At 30.8% G+C, this 18,230-nt stretch overlaps 1 protein-coding gene and 1 long non-coding RNA gene across 4 annotated transcripts in view; both read right to left on the minus strand.

The window, feature by feature from the left end:
* LOC111628280 (zinc finger protein 79-like) overlaps nt 1-18,230 on the minus strand; it is a 367,779-nt gene that overhangs the window by 126,840 nt on the left and 222,709 nt on the right. The gene's annotated exons all lie outside the window — the stretch shown is intronic.
* LOC111628282 overlaps nt 1-18,230 on the minus strand; it is a 136,753-nt gene that overhangs the window by 14,728 nt on the left and 103,795 nt on the right. The gene's annotated exons all lie outside the window — the stretch shown is intronic.

Here is an 18,230-nt window from a genome sequence, read left to right on the forward strand (position 1 = left end):
TAACGCGTCAGATAGCATGTGTAAAAATAAAATTTTGTGGACCAACATTAATTTTGTTGTTTCATTTCTTTAGAAATAATTTATCATTAAATTTTAAAAACATTACTTAAATTATCTGTATATTCTATTTTATATTTTTGTTTTGTTGTGCATTTATAGTAATGTTAAATACGACTCAAATCAAATACCTTTTATATCTTATTTTGAAACCATTTATACAGTATTGAAGACCAAATATTAATCTTCTGAACTCTAGTGTTAATTGTGTTATGGCAATTGAATAAACATTTACAATCACACCAACGAAATTAACAATGGCGGTGTCGACATTTATTTACAGGTTCTTCTCAGCCTATACATATGCAAATTGTTTAAAAATTTCGTCGGAATAAACATCCGACGTCACAGGAACTTTTAACGTTTAGTGATTGTAAAGCTGCTATAGAGGGTGTAATATAAGTGTCCCAATTTGAATTACAAAGTCGTATAGCATCTGTCAAAGTTAGTACATAATGTTTTGTTTCTTTCCAGTCAAATACTCAAAGGAAAAGTGATTGGTCGTCATCAAAAGAAAGATGGGAGACTATGGAAGCTTCTTCGATAGCCCTGCATGGACTTCAGCATTCAAAGCCATGCAGAGACGTGCACTCGAAAATACCTCTATCATTTATATGCTAATCAATAAATTTAGAATGCTTTCAATTAGTTCAATCCCTAAAAACTAAGAATATTCTATTATCTATCTATTATTCTTTCTTCAAGAAAAACATGGTTTTCCACGTTCTTCCGCGTAGACATAGTCCAATTGTGTGGAACATCTTGAATTGAGTCTAATTATTTTGGAATCAAATGAGCTTTAATTTAGACATAAACAAGCTAATTAATATATAAATGATTTTGTTTGATGCTTTCTCCAATGATTGATACTATTGTACAAATCATTTGAAATTATTTATAATCCTCTACATTAGTTAAAAATATAAATTTTTGCAATATAATTGCTTTTTTACCATTTTTGTTAAAAATTAAATTGATAACGAATTTGTAGTGTATATAGGCCTACTGCAGTTGCATCTGAAACAGAATTAAAAGCATTGTTTCTCTCTTCCAAATTTTTGAAACACGGTTTATTAAACGCAAAAAAAAACTTCTTTCTTCATCCATACATGTACAGTACAGTGTAATAATAAATTTTATTTTATTTATTCAGTAAATATTTTTTCTTCCTTCATCATTATCGCTACCACCACTTTCCGTGAGGATTTTGTTTTATTCCTAATTTCGAATAAATTTATGGACAGATATGTTCCTTTTGCCAATCCATTTATTTCTCTTTTCATCAGGAACGTGGTGGGATAATTTTGTGTTGTTTATGATTGAAGTTACTCTCTACTGAACGAAATCTTAACTACTTTCCAGTGTTACCAGCTTTGGTAATTTTAAACTCTACTTGTGATTTGGTGAAAAACTTTCAAAAAAATATAATTTTTCGGCGACTTAATATTATGAATGTACAGTACATAAAACCAAATTACATTAACACTAGTAATTTAGATGAAATACGCTATAAATTCTCATTATTTTTCTTGATTTAAAAGTTGCTGTTGGTTTTAGCAAGTTTTTCGAGAAATATCGAGAAAAATCCTGCATAATGTTGTCAATTCGGTGATATTTTGTGAGCATATCTGGTGAACAATTTTTGATGTCTGGCACCATTAATATTTCCAGTAACATCCAACATTCGGTGCCATCGGCAATAAAATACTCACGTTGTTCTTTCGATCATCATACTGCATCTAACGTATTTACATGCGGTATGATATCGAATATACAGTATCACGTGAACCTCCCGCTGCACTTGAATACCAAAACTTTAGTATTACCGAAAATAGACGTCGCTGCTTAATTTCGTTAACCCTGAGAGAATGTGTGTTCAAAGAACTAACGAAAATATTGATTCTTCTTTTTTTCTATTTTAGTCCTTTATTCTCAGTTTTGAAGCCGAATAGTATACGTTAATATAAATTTTATATCTAAATAATATATATATATACATATAGGCTACATATAGATTATATATAGCCTATATATATTATTTATGAAGTATTTTGAATATATATATATATGCAAAATACTCCATAAATAATTTTCGAAGTAAAGTTAGCATTGCAATCTTCCTAAATTTCCTTTTTAGTTCGTGTCAATCATACGTAAGTCTGCGGAAAAGATTTAAGTTCAAAATTTGATGATAAACTAGAATTTAATTCTCAAATCTTTTCATTGTAGCTTATTATTCCAAATTATTTTATGCATCAAACTTTTGGAATTAATGACTATGACAAAAGTCACCAATTCCAAAATTAAAATTTAATAATTAAAATACTAACTATACAAAATATAGTTACTATTTTAATTATTCCCTTACTCTTTTATTTAATCACTCCATGAACTCAAGCAGAATTTACGTGTAAGAGAAACAAAGTTTAGGGCCTCACATTATGAGAGACCTCGTTATATTTTCAAAGACAGTTTATACATATTGCTTATTATTATTTATTGAGAGGAATGGCCTCAATTTCTTTAAAAAATAATGATTACATTTTTATTATCACTTTTAAATTTGTCTTACATTTTAATGTTGATTATTTTATATAATTTATTTGTAGTGCTTATTAAAGCATATATTGTTTATTTTTTACATGAAATAAAATCTGCATTCTCAAAGAATTCGTCCTGGATCCATCTTTGAACCACTTCAGCAAAATTATTAGACATTGTTTTTAGAATTACTAGCAGAAGTGCGGCACAGTCACCTCCAATATATATGAAATTTTCTGCATTAAATTAATTAAATTGTAATTATTGTTGTATGTTATTTAAATTGTTTGCATTTAAGTGTTTATGTTTGGGTTATTTTACTAGTTTAGGGGTGGAAATCTTTTGTCCTCGGGTATTCCGTATATTGAAGTAAATCAATAAAATTTCTTTTATGTTGAAATGTGGATTATATTTGTTTTTGTCAGAGTTAAATACGGCCATAACTATAGAGACAGCAGAGTATATTGTGTAGATCATGTGTCGTACATGAAATTCTGATTCTGATTGGCTACGTATGACATTTTTCCGATGCTTATTCCTTTATATACATTTTATAAAATAAACAAACACTTAAATTCTATTACAGCAAAACATATTTTTATTTGCATCCAGAAATATATATGCTTTCTACCCAAACGTATATTTAAAGAATTAAAATTTACGACAAATATGATGAATTGATAAACCTATACTTTTTATAAACTACTGTAATTATAAAAGATAATTAAGAAAATTGCAATTTGTTTGAAAATATACTTGATTTTATAAAGACGAATACAATAAATATTACAGTAATAGAATAGTCGGTCATGGCACCACTGCAGATGATGTTCTACTCTAAATGGCAGACGTAGGGCAGAGTAAAGATCTGCATCTGTGACAGGACTTGCGATTGTAAGGTATGACACAGGATGTTATAAGAAGGTCACATTCGCTCAATGGTGAAAAGCGAAACTGAATCATTCTAGGCTTGTCTAGTTATAGAACGATCCTCTATTGCAGTAGTCTTTCTACACCTGTTAGAGCCTTCACGGCGCTGTAAGTATCGTATTGCACTCACTGCTGTATTTATGTCGAATGCTATTCTTCAAAAAGACCAGTCACATTTCTATAGTACATCGATACGACTCCTCTTAATGTAATTTAACTGGTGATAAGGTGCTCGAGTACGTCTTTGAGGCATTATCTCTAGCAACTGTGATCAAGTGACAGAGATAACAATTGTACGATTGTCGCACAAGTGCTGGCCTTTATGTAGATCGTGTTTTTTTAAAATTTCAATAGAATTTCCAAATGAAGAGCAATTCACTTTGTTATACAGACGAAAAGTCATAATTATAGCATGAAAAACATTTAAAAATTATCATATATTTACACATGAGTTAAATGATAAAATATAAAATTTTGATATGTAACTGCATTTTAAATTATCAAATACATAACTACTGTAGTAACACACCATCAGAATCTTATATGTTACTGCTATTAGATATATTTAATTTCAGGTAACATATGTAGAAATTGATTTTATTATTTATAAATAAATGAAATTCTAGGCCTAACGGTACGTAGCAATTCTAACAAAAGGTAAACATTCAGAGTAAACTATAAAATAAAGTTAACTATAAAATAATGTAAGTGATTTATATTACAACTTTAAATTATACTACAAAATAAAAAACTTATGTTTTCATTTAACCACCACTTTCCGTGAGGATTTTGTTTTATTCCTAATTTCGAATAAATTTATGGACAGATATGTTCCTTTTGCCAATCCATTTATTTCTCTTTTCATCAGGAACGTGGTGGGATAATTTTGTGTTGTTTATGATTGAAGTTACTCTCTACTGAACGAAATCTTAACTACTTTCCAGTGTTACCAGCTTTGGTAATTTTAAACTCTACTTGTGATTTGGTGAAAAACTTTCAAAAAAATATAATTTTTCGGCGACTTAATATTATGAATGTACAGNAATTTAAATTGTATTAAAGCATAGCTCATATCAGGAGAAAAAAATTTGTTTTCTCAATCAACTAGAATCTATTTTTTACTGCATCTAAAATAAGTGAACGAAAATAAATGTTACACGCAATATTTAGCTAAAAAATCGTAGCTTTCCAAAACTCATAGATTTAGCTTAAAACAGTAACAAAAGGAAAAAATATTTTGATTTATAGAATATCGATACATATATAAATCGTAAATCATTATACCAGGAACTGTCAAACTAGTAAATTAAAAAGGAATAAAATATCCTCTGGTTGAACTTTTAACATTTTTGTGGCACTTAACCTCAAAGATAGTGTCGCAGTATTTTTTACATGATTTTCTATTTGTTCATAAAAACTTTAAATTCCCTTATTTTTTGTATGTATTTAATTGTATTTATTAACATAATGCAGTCCTGAAATTGACAAATTTATTAGAGGGAAAAAATCCCCATATTAAAAAAAACCGTTGCCGGGATAATTTTGTGTTGTTTATGATTGAAGTTACTCTCTACTGGACGAAATCTTAACTACTTTCCAGTGTTACCAGCTTTGGTAATTTTAAACTCTACTTATGATTTGGTGAAAAACTTTCAAAAAAATATAATTTTTCGGCGACTTAATATTATGAATGTACAGTACATAAAACCAAATTACATTAACACTAGTAATTTAGATGAAATACGCTATAAATTCTCATTATTTTTCTTGATTTAAAAGTTGCTGTTGGTTTTAGCAAGTTTTTCGAGAAATATCGAGAAAAATCCTGCATAATGTTGTCAATTCGGTGATATTTTGTGAGCATATCTGGTGAACAATTTTTGATGTCTGGCACCATTAATATTTCCAGTAACATCCAACATTCGGTGCCATCGGCAATAAAATACTCACGTTGTTCTTTCGATCATCATACTGCATCTAACGTATTTACATGCGGTATGATATCGAATATACAGTATCACGTGAACCTCCCGCTGCACTTGAATACCAAAACTTTAGTATTACCGAAAATAGACGTCGCTGCTTAATTTCGTTAACCCTGAGAGAATGTGTGTTCAAAGAACTAACGAAAATATTGATTCTTCTTTTTTTCTATTTTAGTCCTTTATTCTCAGTTTTGAAGCCGAATAGTATACGTTAATATAATATAGTTTTTTTAAAATTTGAAATGAATAGACAGACTAAGACTTTATTTAAACTTTCAACACCGAATAACTATCCATAAAATTCACATAATAAAAATTGGAAAAGGTATCTATATAAATTAAAATTTCATAAACGAATTTCATCACAAAGGAAACATTTCATCCAAACAAAAATAACGTCAAACTTGAATTTAGCACCACCAGCCTCTGAAAATAAGACTAAAGCGACTGTGGTGCTAAAACCGAAGCATAACGAACAATAACAATTATATCGGCTATGATAATGAGGTCTGCACACAAATTTGAGTTTGAGACTAAAATGTCAAGTTGTTTGGCGATAATAATGTCATCGCAATGAAAAACGGAACTATTACTTATTCACAGATATTGAAGACTTCTCTAATATTTATAAGATGATAGTTCATAAGTATTCATCGACGTTATGTGAGGGCGATGATTTATATATATACATTTATACACTTAGGCCGATATCGAAGTTTTACTGCATTTATTTGGGAGAAGATAACTGTACAATACATTTAAGTATTTCCGATTCGCAAATTAATAAGTTAAATTCTGCTAACTAATTTATCAGAGTCATTTTACTCGATTCTCCTTAAGTCTGTGAAATTTTATCATTTGTATAGAAAAATAATTCTTTATTTCTTTACGAACAAATATTATAATTCTACGAGCAAAAGGAAAATGTGCATTTAATAGTGTAGCAAACATTAAGCAAGCAACAAATTACTGTTCTGTGTAAAACTTTGTCTAGACATGAAAATGAATTATTTTGTCAAATAATATTTCAATTCTTGACTGATCTTTACTTCAACTTCTTGTAGTAATAATCTGATATTAGGACTAAACATTACATTCTATCCTTTAAAGTATCTTAGAGTGGTAACTGCTGTTCCATACTATAAACATTTAGTTGGAATTTTCAAATATTCATATGCGGACGATTATAAAGTTTTGATTATAGTCACTACTTAAAAAATACTATCAATGCTACAGTAGCTTATTAAAGTGACTAAATAAATGAAGAAAAGCATTTCAATTATTACTTTTGTCAGAGAGGAAAAATTAAAATTGGAATATTTTTAAAATATTCCCGACACAAATCCTGAAACATTAATTTTGAAAAAAAATTAATGTTTAATTTAAAAAAATTAATTTTGAAAAATTAATTTTTTCAAAATTAATTTTTAATTAATTTTGAAAAAATTAACGCGTCAGATAGCATGTGTAAAAATAAAATTTTGTGGACCAACATTAATTTTGTTGTTTCATTTCTTTAGAAATAATTTATCATTAAATTTTAAAAACATTACTTAAATTATCTGTATATTCTATTTTAATTTTTGTTTTGTTGTGCATTTATAGTAATGTTAAATACGACTCAAATCAAATACCTTTTATATCTTATTTTGAAACCATTTATACAGTATTGAAGACCAAATATTAATCTTCTGAACTCTAGTGTTAATTGTGTTATGGCAATTGAATAAACATTTACANTCCCCATATTAAAAAAAACCGTTGCCAATTTGCGATACGGCAACGGTTTTTTTTTACATCTGGTAACATTGCTCTGTGACATATAGTGGCTAAAAATAAGTGCTCATATATCAAAAAATGCAATATCTATATACAAACAACAATAAACAGAGTCCATATTAATCAGATAAATCCCGAAGTTTTGTCTTGCTTCATCCATCTGTTTTTGGATAAAACTAGTTTATCCGCTTGTGATTTGGATAAAGCGCGCTTTATACGGATAATGCTAAAAAATAAATTGTTACTTGCTTTATTCGACTATAATGCTAAAAAATAAATTGTTACTTGCTTTATTCGACTATAATGCTAAAAAATAAATTGCGACTTGCTTTATTCGAGATTTATCTCTAATATATATTAAATCATCTTTATTAAAAGTTCTTAACAGATAGAATCAATTAGATGTAGAAAAATCTTAATTTTGAATTAAACATCTTTGTATAACAGGGATCGCAAACTGGTGTGATCCGCGAGCCAGATACGACCCGTTAAGTCTTCATATCCGGCTCGCGGCTTTGATGATTTATTTTCTAAAAATCAATGCTTTCTAACATGTTGTGGTGATTAAAACAGAAAAAATTCAAACGCCTAACTGTTTAAAGGCCTGGCAACAAAAGGGCCTTTGTTAGAACTTTTTTAAAAATTATATTTTGGTTTACCGAGTAATATTGAATACGGCCGGCGTCTGATACAATGTAGTTGACTGGCCTTTTGTTGCATTTGAATTTGAGACCCCTGCTATATAACAATAATAAAAATGAAACTATAACCTGTTCCTTGTTCGGAAAATTTTAAAAATATCTGCAATACTAACTTAGGTTTACGATAAAACGAAATGCTGAGTTGCGTGATAAAACGGATGTGAACAGAAAACTATTATTTTATTCGTATCCCAATAGAAATCTAGTAACGAATGCATAATATACTATGTTATGCACAAAGCAATGTTACCAGTCTAAACTTGTCTTTTCGCTAAGATACATTCAATGTTTCACTTATTGTGTAGACAAACCACCAATAACTGCCAGTCTAAAAGACATTGATTCAGGAACGTTTCTTTTTAAAAAAAATAGCATACAAAATAACATCTAAACAACAGTCACTGCTCCCAAAACAACGTGAAGAAAATAATAATATACTGTCAAAATTAGTCATTATCGATAAGATAGCTAGTTTGGTTATGAAGGTTTCACATGGTTAATAAACTTGGTGTAAGCATAATAAATTTTTCTTTAAAAAGCATTAAGAACTAACTACATTCAACTTTGTAAATAACCGCGAAAAAATTTTGTACAAAAAGTCCTCACACATATAGAAAATTCCTAAAACAGATATGAATCAACTTTTATTATAACATTTTATTGGATTAAAATATTACGTAAAGAAAAACAGTGCCGTCTGCCATCAGTTATAATTTTAAAATTTCAAAACCACACTAAAGTTTTTAAAGAAGAATTCGAAGAAAATTTCTAACAATCACTGCCAGTATAAGATTTTATTTCTTTTTATATATATTTTTAACGTTGGCCTTAGTCTACAACAAGTGTCACCAAACTACAGCCCGCAAGGTCAGTTTTATTCGGCCCGCCGACGCACTATGCCACAATGAGCTAAAATATAATTATTCATATGGAAATATAATAGATTGTAGATAAACTTACTACGTAGAAAAAATTAAAATAAGTGTAAGTAAAAATGCCAAAATTGGTCCAATCTGATTTTTGCATTTGACAGTAATATAATTTTTAGAAAAATCAGTGAAATAAAAAATTCGGCGGCTTTTTGCAACTTTGGATATCAGAGCGCTTTTTGTCTAAGTACTGTACCTGCAATAAAGTTTCTAAGAAAAGCGATTACGAGCTTGCTGCAGAGATCGTGTTTGCGTATTGGCAAATAAATATATTGGTTTTCTTTATTTTTTGTATATTCAGTATACTGTATTGAATAAAATAGCCATGCGGCCCGCGCTTGTCATTCTTTCAGTTATGTGGCACGCAGTGAAAAAGTTTGGTGATCTTTGGTCTACTATAAAAAATCGACCTAAAAAATGTTTTTAGAAAATTCTCTACATGTTAGGGGAGATCTTTTGTACAATTTTTCTTTATTTGCTACAAATGTTAAAAGTAATAAATTACGTTTTAGTTCTATTTATACGACTTGTGCAATCTTCTGCTCGCCTATCAGTAAAGGCTATTAATTTTATGTTTCCGCCAGTGGTCGTTGTACAGACATTTAACTGTACAATAAAACCTTAATTATGTCGCCACCTTTGAAGTATACAATTTCTGGCTATATGAGTGACGTGATCAGTTCGATGAAGTTGTAAAAAAATTGACACATGAAACTGTAATTAGAGTACCGTACTGAATAGAGCTAAAAGTTTAATAAAATGTATAAAAGTAAACTAAAAATAAATAACTAAAATAAATCTAAAATTCACATAACGTACAACATTTTGTATAGTCTAAACCAGTGTTTCTCAACCTCTAACCAATCGTCGCCCCCTTCACTTCAAAATTCCGATGCCGAGGGCCAAGGCTAACGCCAAATTCGTACTTTATTCAATAGACTAGTGACTAGTATAATGTTCTTTGTTTAATTATTGTACGTTATAACGAATAAAATATCTAATTATTCTTAATATAGTGTTTTACTATATCGCCCAGAAAATTGTTTTTGCCCCCCAAAAATATAAGTTGTTACTAATCGTCCCCTCAACATAGAAAAACGCCCACATGGGGGCGATATCGCCCCAGTTGAGAAACACTAGTCTAAACTTTCTAATATATAGTAATGCAAACTTTCATACAGAGCAACGTATTAACTCTAAATAATAAAATACTGAAATACAGATAACATGTACTGTACAGTGGATGCAAGCTGACTGCTGATTGCAGTAGGATCCCCATTCAAGTAGCCTATTGTACAGTATAGCACTAAAAGAAATTGTTTAATACTTATATACAAAACCAATATCCCAATGCTCATGAAATGATGATAAAGACTTCATTTGAATACTGTATTTTAACAAGATAATTCAGAAAAAGTTATTGAACAAAAGTCACTAAATATGTAGTAGTATCCAAGTGTCAAGAAAAAATAATGATTAAACCGCTTATAACATCAGGTTCGTCAGCAATTATATATTTTACAGTAAAAGTGATTAATTCGATGATTATGCATAATCACCAACGATTTCGGTAAATGTGATAAATTCTATTTCATATATTGCGAATTAATCCCATTTACCGATGATTATACATACTCGCCAGTTCGTAGTGGTAAATACACTGCTGGCCATTAAAATTGTAACACCAAGAAGGAAAGCAAATAAAAAAAAAATATATTTATTGTACATAAACAGTATGGCATGAAAACAAAATGATTAAATTTGCAAGCAGTTTGAAAAATTTACAGGAGTGCGAAATTAGTAGACACAGTTGCCACCCCTGGCAGCTAAAACGGCCCTTGTCCGTTTAGGCATGGAGTCGAACTGGGATTGGATGACAGAAACAGGCAACTCATTCCATGCTGCTTCAAGTCTATGCCACACTTCATCAACCGTATTAGCTGGAGAGGGGTGGTGGGCAGGTCTCTCAGCAACCCATGACTAGATGTTTTCAGTCGGTAAGAGATCAGGAGACCGTGCAGGACAGGGCAACAATCGAATACTCTCTGTAGCGAGGAAGGTCAGAACACGATGTGACACAAGAAGTCTTGCATTATCTTATTGGAAGATGGCATTTCGCAGGCTCGATGATAGAGCACATCCACTAGACGTAAGATGTCAGAAATGTACCAATCTGCGTTCAAGTTACCGTCGATCTGAAGTAGAGACGTGCATGTCGTGTACCCAATGACTGCCCATATCATCACACCAGGTGTAGCACCCCTATGCCGATATTGAATGCAAGCAGGCGACGAGTGGTCTCCTTGGAGCCTCCAGACACGTATACAGCCATCACAATGCTACACGCAGAACCAGGACTTGTCCGAAAAGACGACATTGTGCCACTTTTGTATCCAGTTTTGTCGTTGGGCGCACCAGAGTTGCCGTCTCTTTCTACGTTGCATTGTCAAGGGAAGCCGAAGTAATGGTCGCCGTGCTGACAGTCAACGCTGCTGCAAACATCGTCGCACCATATGAGCAGATACTGGACGTGCTGCCAACAAGCTCATTTCCTGACTAATGGTCCGTGATATGGTTGTACGGTTTTGCACGGCCAACCTCACAATATGTCTGTCCTCTCGGGCGTTAGTCATGGGAGAGCGTTGAGATCCTGCATGCAGTTCAGGAAGACCCTCAGCAACCCATCGATTCCATATTTGCATGACAGTGGTTGGATTCCGACGAGTGCGAGTGGCAATATCACGGAACAATAATCCACACTCTGATTAGACAACGATCCTGCCTCTATTAAATTCCGACACTTGCTGGTAAGCATTTCTTCTTCTTATTCGAGGCATAACACGATATTCTGATGAAACTCCGAGTTTACAAAGCAATTTCTGAATGAGAAATCCACCTCACAACTTTTCTTTTAGGCAGTGCTTCAGATGTCGTTTGTTCCTCCTGCATCGTCTAAATGTGCTGAAATAAAAATCATTTGCATATCCCAACCTCTTCTTCCTTTCATCTGATTTTGACGTTCAACCCTTCCTGGTGGTGCAATTTTAATGGCCAGCAGTGTATTATAAATCTTAATTAATCAAATTTTCCGGACATTGTGTATAATCGCCAATCTAGGATTGGTAAGTTTAACAAATACACATGCGGCTGAATAAACTGAAATCGAGTGTAATCCTTCATGAACATCAAATTCTCGAACTTTGAGTTCGATTTTCAATGTTTAATTTATAATTCGTTCCAATACTACGTATTACTGCTGTTTAAAAAAAGAACACTAGAAAAATGGATGGTTTTCTTAAATAAATACATTGTGCAATGCTTTATATTGCTGCAAAAGTCATTTTATTTAAGCCAAAGGAAAGAAAAAACAAAGTTACATAACTTATGACAGACATCGTACGAATAATCAAAGCAGTAATCTTTTAGCATTTTGGTGCCTAAATTTCCAATCACTAATAATCGAAATCCCAAACATTGACATCCATGAACATCGAGGGTGTAGTCTAAAGCATTCTCGTCCAATAATCTTTATTTTAACGAAATTTATGTAATTTTCTCAGTGGCGTAGCGTAGTGGGGGTGGCAAGGGCGGCACTTTTAGGGGGCAGCAAAATTTCACAATAAATAATAATAATATCTTGTAAAAATTTGAACCATTTCATTTCATATTTTTGTCGCACCGACGATTCGAACCGATTGAAATGGGCACGGAATTTTTCATTACTTATTTTGTGACAAAACTGAATTTTAGTCTTTTAAATTGAGATACCTAAATAAAGGGCGGCGAAATTTTCCTCCGCAAAGGGCGGTTGACACCCACGCTACACCACTGAATTTTCTCTCGGGTACATGGCTGTTCCACTATTAGTATGCTAGTAAAACTCCCGGATTGTTTTGTCTTCCCTTTTTCTTTTACGAGCAAATATATAAAAGTAAGAATTATTTCTTTATGATTATTTTTATTAATTAGCTCTCTATCTATGAATAAGCGCCCTTTATCGTTTACACTACAATTATAGTAAAAAATAGTTAATAAGATAAAAGTGCTAGTAGTAGTGTAGCTAAGTTGCGATTCGTTTTCTTTATCCGGGCGCAGTATTTCGAAGGGGTTGGAAAAATTAATATGTAAAAGAAAAATTGCATATTCATTCTTTATTAAGCATTATTCAAATAATGAATTGTGTAGAAGTCATTTAGACAAGGTAGTTTAAATTTTTGCACGTTTATTTGGATAATATATATTAAAAATATACAAAATTATATATTACTAACAAAAGAGGATTAATTCTATTTACAGAAGTAATTGCACATGACCGAAGTAAATGCTAGAGAAACGATGATGAAACGTTTCAATTCTAAGGTGTTGAACATGATTGATATTAAGAAAGGAAATAGTCAAATTTTGACTAAAGAAAAGTACTATGAACTACTTGATAAAGTTAAAAAAAAAAGTAAGTCAAAAGCAACTGATAATAATCCAGAAGACTATCTAAGACTGAAGATTATGATGTCGTAAAGATTGTGAAAAACTTATTTATTCCGTGAACGAAGAAAGCTCAAATACCAGATATTGTGTCCACACTGAAGAACTTTTTAATGTAATTCATGAAACACACTTGTCAGTAGATCATGGCGGAAGAAATTGTATGATGAAAGAATTACAGAAGAAATACAAAAATGTAACATGTGAAGAAGTAATGATTTATTTAAATCTGTGTGAATGTCATCAAAAGCAATTCAAAATACCCAAAAAAGGTTTAGTGGTTCGGCCAATGATATTCTAAGAAATGAACTCTAGATGTCAAGTGGACCTTATTGTTATGCAATCCCAACCAGACCAAGACTATAAGTTCATAATACCAAGACCACCTTACAAAGTTTGTTCAGCTTCGTCCCTTGAAACTAAATGTGCAGAGAAAGTGGCTCAAGTGTTATGAATATTTTCACAATTTTCGGAGCCCCAGCATGTTACAAAGTGACAACAGTCGTGAATTTTGTAATCAAATTATAAAAGAAGTTTTATGCAATTCGGAGTGAGCTGAGAATCGTACACGGCAAACCGAGGCATAGTCAGTCTCAAGGTTCGGTTGAACGTTCAAACCAGGACGTTCAGAACATGCTTAGCTCTTGGTTAGAAAGCAACCAAACCCAGCACTAAAACGAGGGACTACGATTTGTAACACTCATGAAGATCATCAGAACATTTTGTGTAGTCCTTATGAAGCAATGTTTGGTTCACCCTTGAAAGTTGGGGTGAAGAGATCATCCCTTCCTAATGATACTGTAGCAGATATTCGTACCGAAGGAAAGCTACAAAAAATAATTGAATCCCTAAATCAAAATCAAAGTCAATTAGAAGGACCCAATGAAAATACTTCAGAAAAAAGTATTGAAAATGAACGACCATCACTCAACCAACCTGATATGACTATCCGATTCTCAACCAAAGTACAGTCTAGTATGGAAGTGATTACTCTTTCTACGATGAAGAACGGAAAGGAAGTTGAGAAGAAGAGAGCGAACGCAAAGCCAGATTTAGAAAATCAAGGGAAGAAAATAAAGAAAATATCAGAGCTAAAGTTTTCTGTAGTCAAAGTAGTTAAGTAATACAGTAAAACTAAGAATACCGTATGAAGACAGTGCAAGAGGAGATCCGCAGAATATATTGGCAGTCATATCAGCTATGGAAAACGATCAGTACTGTCACTTGGAAACAAAGAAGAGACGTCTTTGAAAATTGTATACCAGAAATCAGTTCATGCTATGTGACAAACAACTTTTTACAAGAGAATGTACCAAATATCATTCACTCTCTTATGGCGTGCTCAAGAAAAACAGCAATTTCAGGAGATCAAAAGTACCAAAAGGTGCTCAAATGTAACTGGAAGAAAAGTGTAATTCAACCAAATGCAAATACAAAAAATAATAAATTATGTAATTCAAAATGTTACAATTATTTGCCATGTTTGAATAAGCAGTAAAAATTTCCAGTTTTATATTTTTCCCAACAAATTTTTTGATATTTTTGTACAAATAATTCGGATATTGAGCTGAAACAAATGTTTCTTAATTCCTTATACTCAGGAAATCTAATATTAATAAAGCAAAAAAATATATATTTTTTAATATATTTTAATATTAATAAAACAAAACATATATATTTTTAAAATTCGTTTTATTAAAATTTATATAAATCCGCAAGTTACATTATTAAAACAACAAAAGATGGAAAATTTCATATTTATCAAATAATATATTCAGCGATTATTCATCAAACTTACATACTTCATTTTGAAATTATGTAAAATCGTTGGTGAAAGTGGATAATTTAGTGATATCAAACTCACTAAGATGAAATTTATGAATAATCACCAATCACCGGTCAATAACTTTTATCGTAACATTATATATGTATAGTGTTACGAGTGACATTTCAGTGACATAGATGGATCATCGCTGTTGTACACAGGTTTTACAAAATACAATCAGATTTTATATAAATTATTGAACATATATTTGTTTTTGTTCTTACGAAATTCTAGAAATAAATTTAATCTGTCGCGTGTAAATGAACATTTATTTTAAAGAGTTTCTAAAAAATATCTTAAAAGAATTTAAAACATCTTTCTAAGCCGATTTTTTTAAACTTTTAACTTTTTAAACATTTGTTTTATTTGAATATCAGCTGTAAGAACGATCTGAGAAAAATATTCCAAAACTATAGTAGCAAAGCTCAATTCTGTCTAGAACACTTTAAATAATACATTGAGTTTAGAAAACGAGTGGTTTTCCGGCTCAGTTAGCCACGTAAACAAGAATGTATGACACTTTAGAACACTCCTATCTTGAACATAAGCGAAAAGACCGCTTAATGAGTGGCTACCAAGATGAGTGTGATTTATATGAAAACTTATGCAGTTTTACGTTGAATTTTGGGGGTGGCCACATAAGTGAAATATCCACGTAACTCAGATGACCACAAAACGAAGTTTTACTATATTTGATTTAATGATTACTAGATTAATGATAAATAGTATATTATGTGTATCCCTCGTACAACATGGCATTCGTAAACACTGTTCGAAAATTCGGAAAATCCCCTGTACAACAAGGTGTTCTTACAACATTGTTTTAAGAACTGAGGAAAATAATTTTTAAGTGCAAAATACTGTCTTGTCTTATTTTTCCCATGGATTTTAGAATATTAAAATTTCTAATGTTGTTTTTTGTCTTTCGCCCTGTTTTCTTCAATGAAAAATTATTGTAAATTTTTATTTTTCCTTGTTCTAGATTCCTATTCTGGCTTTCCTATAAACCAGTTGTCGCTGTCATTGATAGTAGTGCTCTATATGAACCCGAAAAAACTGTCGATGTGTTTCGTTTTAATAGATTAAATTAAAAGTTACTGCATAAAAAGACTAAATTTTTAAAGCTCTCTTAGCCAAACGCAATAATATTAAAGCAACATATTTTATAAAAACGTAGAGAAAAATCAAGATGTTACTGATATTTCAGAAAGAAAGATCAGAGGAAGATGATGATGATATTTTGCCAAAAAAAACGTCCCTGTTTTGCAGTAAAGAAAAAATTAATATTAACGTGTAATACTTTTGATTATGACAATCAAAAGTATGTTATTTATTTATTTATTATTAAAGTAATCAACACTTTATTAGCAAACGTGTTTCTTTTAATTACGAAAAAGAATATTATACTTTCGCTAACTTTTGAAACTTAACTCTACGTTTTGTACTAGTCCTTTGTTTTCTATAGCACGGATTCGCGTAACACGGCACTTTTTCGGAACGTAATTACCATGCTATACGCGGGATATCTATTTAAGTAATTCATTTCTCGTAACTTGATCTACTGAAGTCTGTATAACCAAACTTAAATATAATTGTGTTCTAATTCATTTTCTAAAATAACTAATGGTTTTTAATCTGTTTTAACCTCGTTCAGACGCGTCCAGTAATTCAATAACTTACCCTGTGTGGACAGTGAAATTTAATCGAGTAGTCTGATACAGTACATCCATCTAATTCTATTTTTCTGATCGAGGAATGGTCACAAGTCAATTAAGTACTTCCAAATAGAATTATTTTTAGTCAAGTTCATTAATTTAATATTTCCTGTAACATTCATTGTTCGGTATTGCAAGAATAACTCTATTATGTCAGTAATCTGGCTGCATGCTCAACTTTACTTGTACTGATACTTTTTATGCTCGAAATAGTTTAGTAGTAAGTGACTGATAACCACTCGACTAAATTACTGGACATGTCTGAAGAAACTTTTAGTTAATATTTTTATCCTCCGTTTTTGAGAAATCGTCATGATTTTATATAATTGCAACAAAAACACATTAAAATTTTTAATTATCAAGAATATATCATCGTCAATCAAGTATAGACTAATAATAAATTGCAAAATAGAGCATATTCAAATCAATCCTGAAAAAGTAATAACATATTCCTAAATGGATAATTTTAATGTTTAATTTGAATAAAAATACTATTAACATAAAATGTTATCTTTTAATATTAAGATACAAGATAGTATATTTTCCATTAAAAGGCGTTTTAAAATCAATCAGGCACTTCTAATTTAAAAAAACAAATTTAAATACAAAATTTACTATAATTATATAAAGATGTTTATATTTAATATTATTTTAGAGTAAAGAGGAGTTCTGTGGTACATAATCTGATGTGCATTTCTGATATACAAAACAGAAAAGAAATTCTCGTTCCATACTAAAACTATTCCGTCATAAACTTCCAAAAATATTAACGAATCTAATAATTATCCAATTAAAATTAGTTTAGTAAAATGTATTCTTATACAATCGGTGTCAAATCTACTTTGGGAAAATAATCGGGATAGATAATTCTTGTCCGTAAGACCCGATTTAAGCAATAACCAATTTTAGCTATAAACGTATTAAACTATTTGAAAGTGAATCAAACAAATTGGATAAGATAAGGCAGTGGTTCTCAAACATGCGCGAAGACACATTGGTGAGATGCAAGAGATAACTAAATACGACGAATATTATAAAATTATATTTTAACAAGCTATTTTTATTGTGACATCGTCACAATGTCGGGCTGCAATTTTTAATCATATTTTTAATTTATCTAATTTAAAATATATGCTCTCCACCTCAAATTAGTAGTATCTTGTCATCTCTACATTATACTTTTCCTGTAAAAATGGATTCGTGCCGGTCATCTATTAACTGCTTGCAGGGGAAAACTTTTAAACTAAAATAACGTGACTTCCGGTGCAAATCAGAAGTTCGTATAT

The sequence above is a fragment of the Centruroides sculpturatus genome, unplaced genomic scaffold, assembly GCF_000671375.1.
Source record: "Centruroides sculpturatus isolate CEXI.00-Female unplaced genomic scaffold, Cexi_2.0 scaffold544, whole genome shotgun sequence".
In the NCBI taxonomy this organism is placed as follows: Eukaryota; Metazoa; Arthropoda; class Arachnida; order Scorpiones; family Buthidae; genus Centruroides; species Centruroides sculpturatus.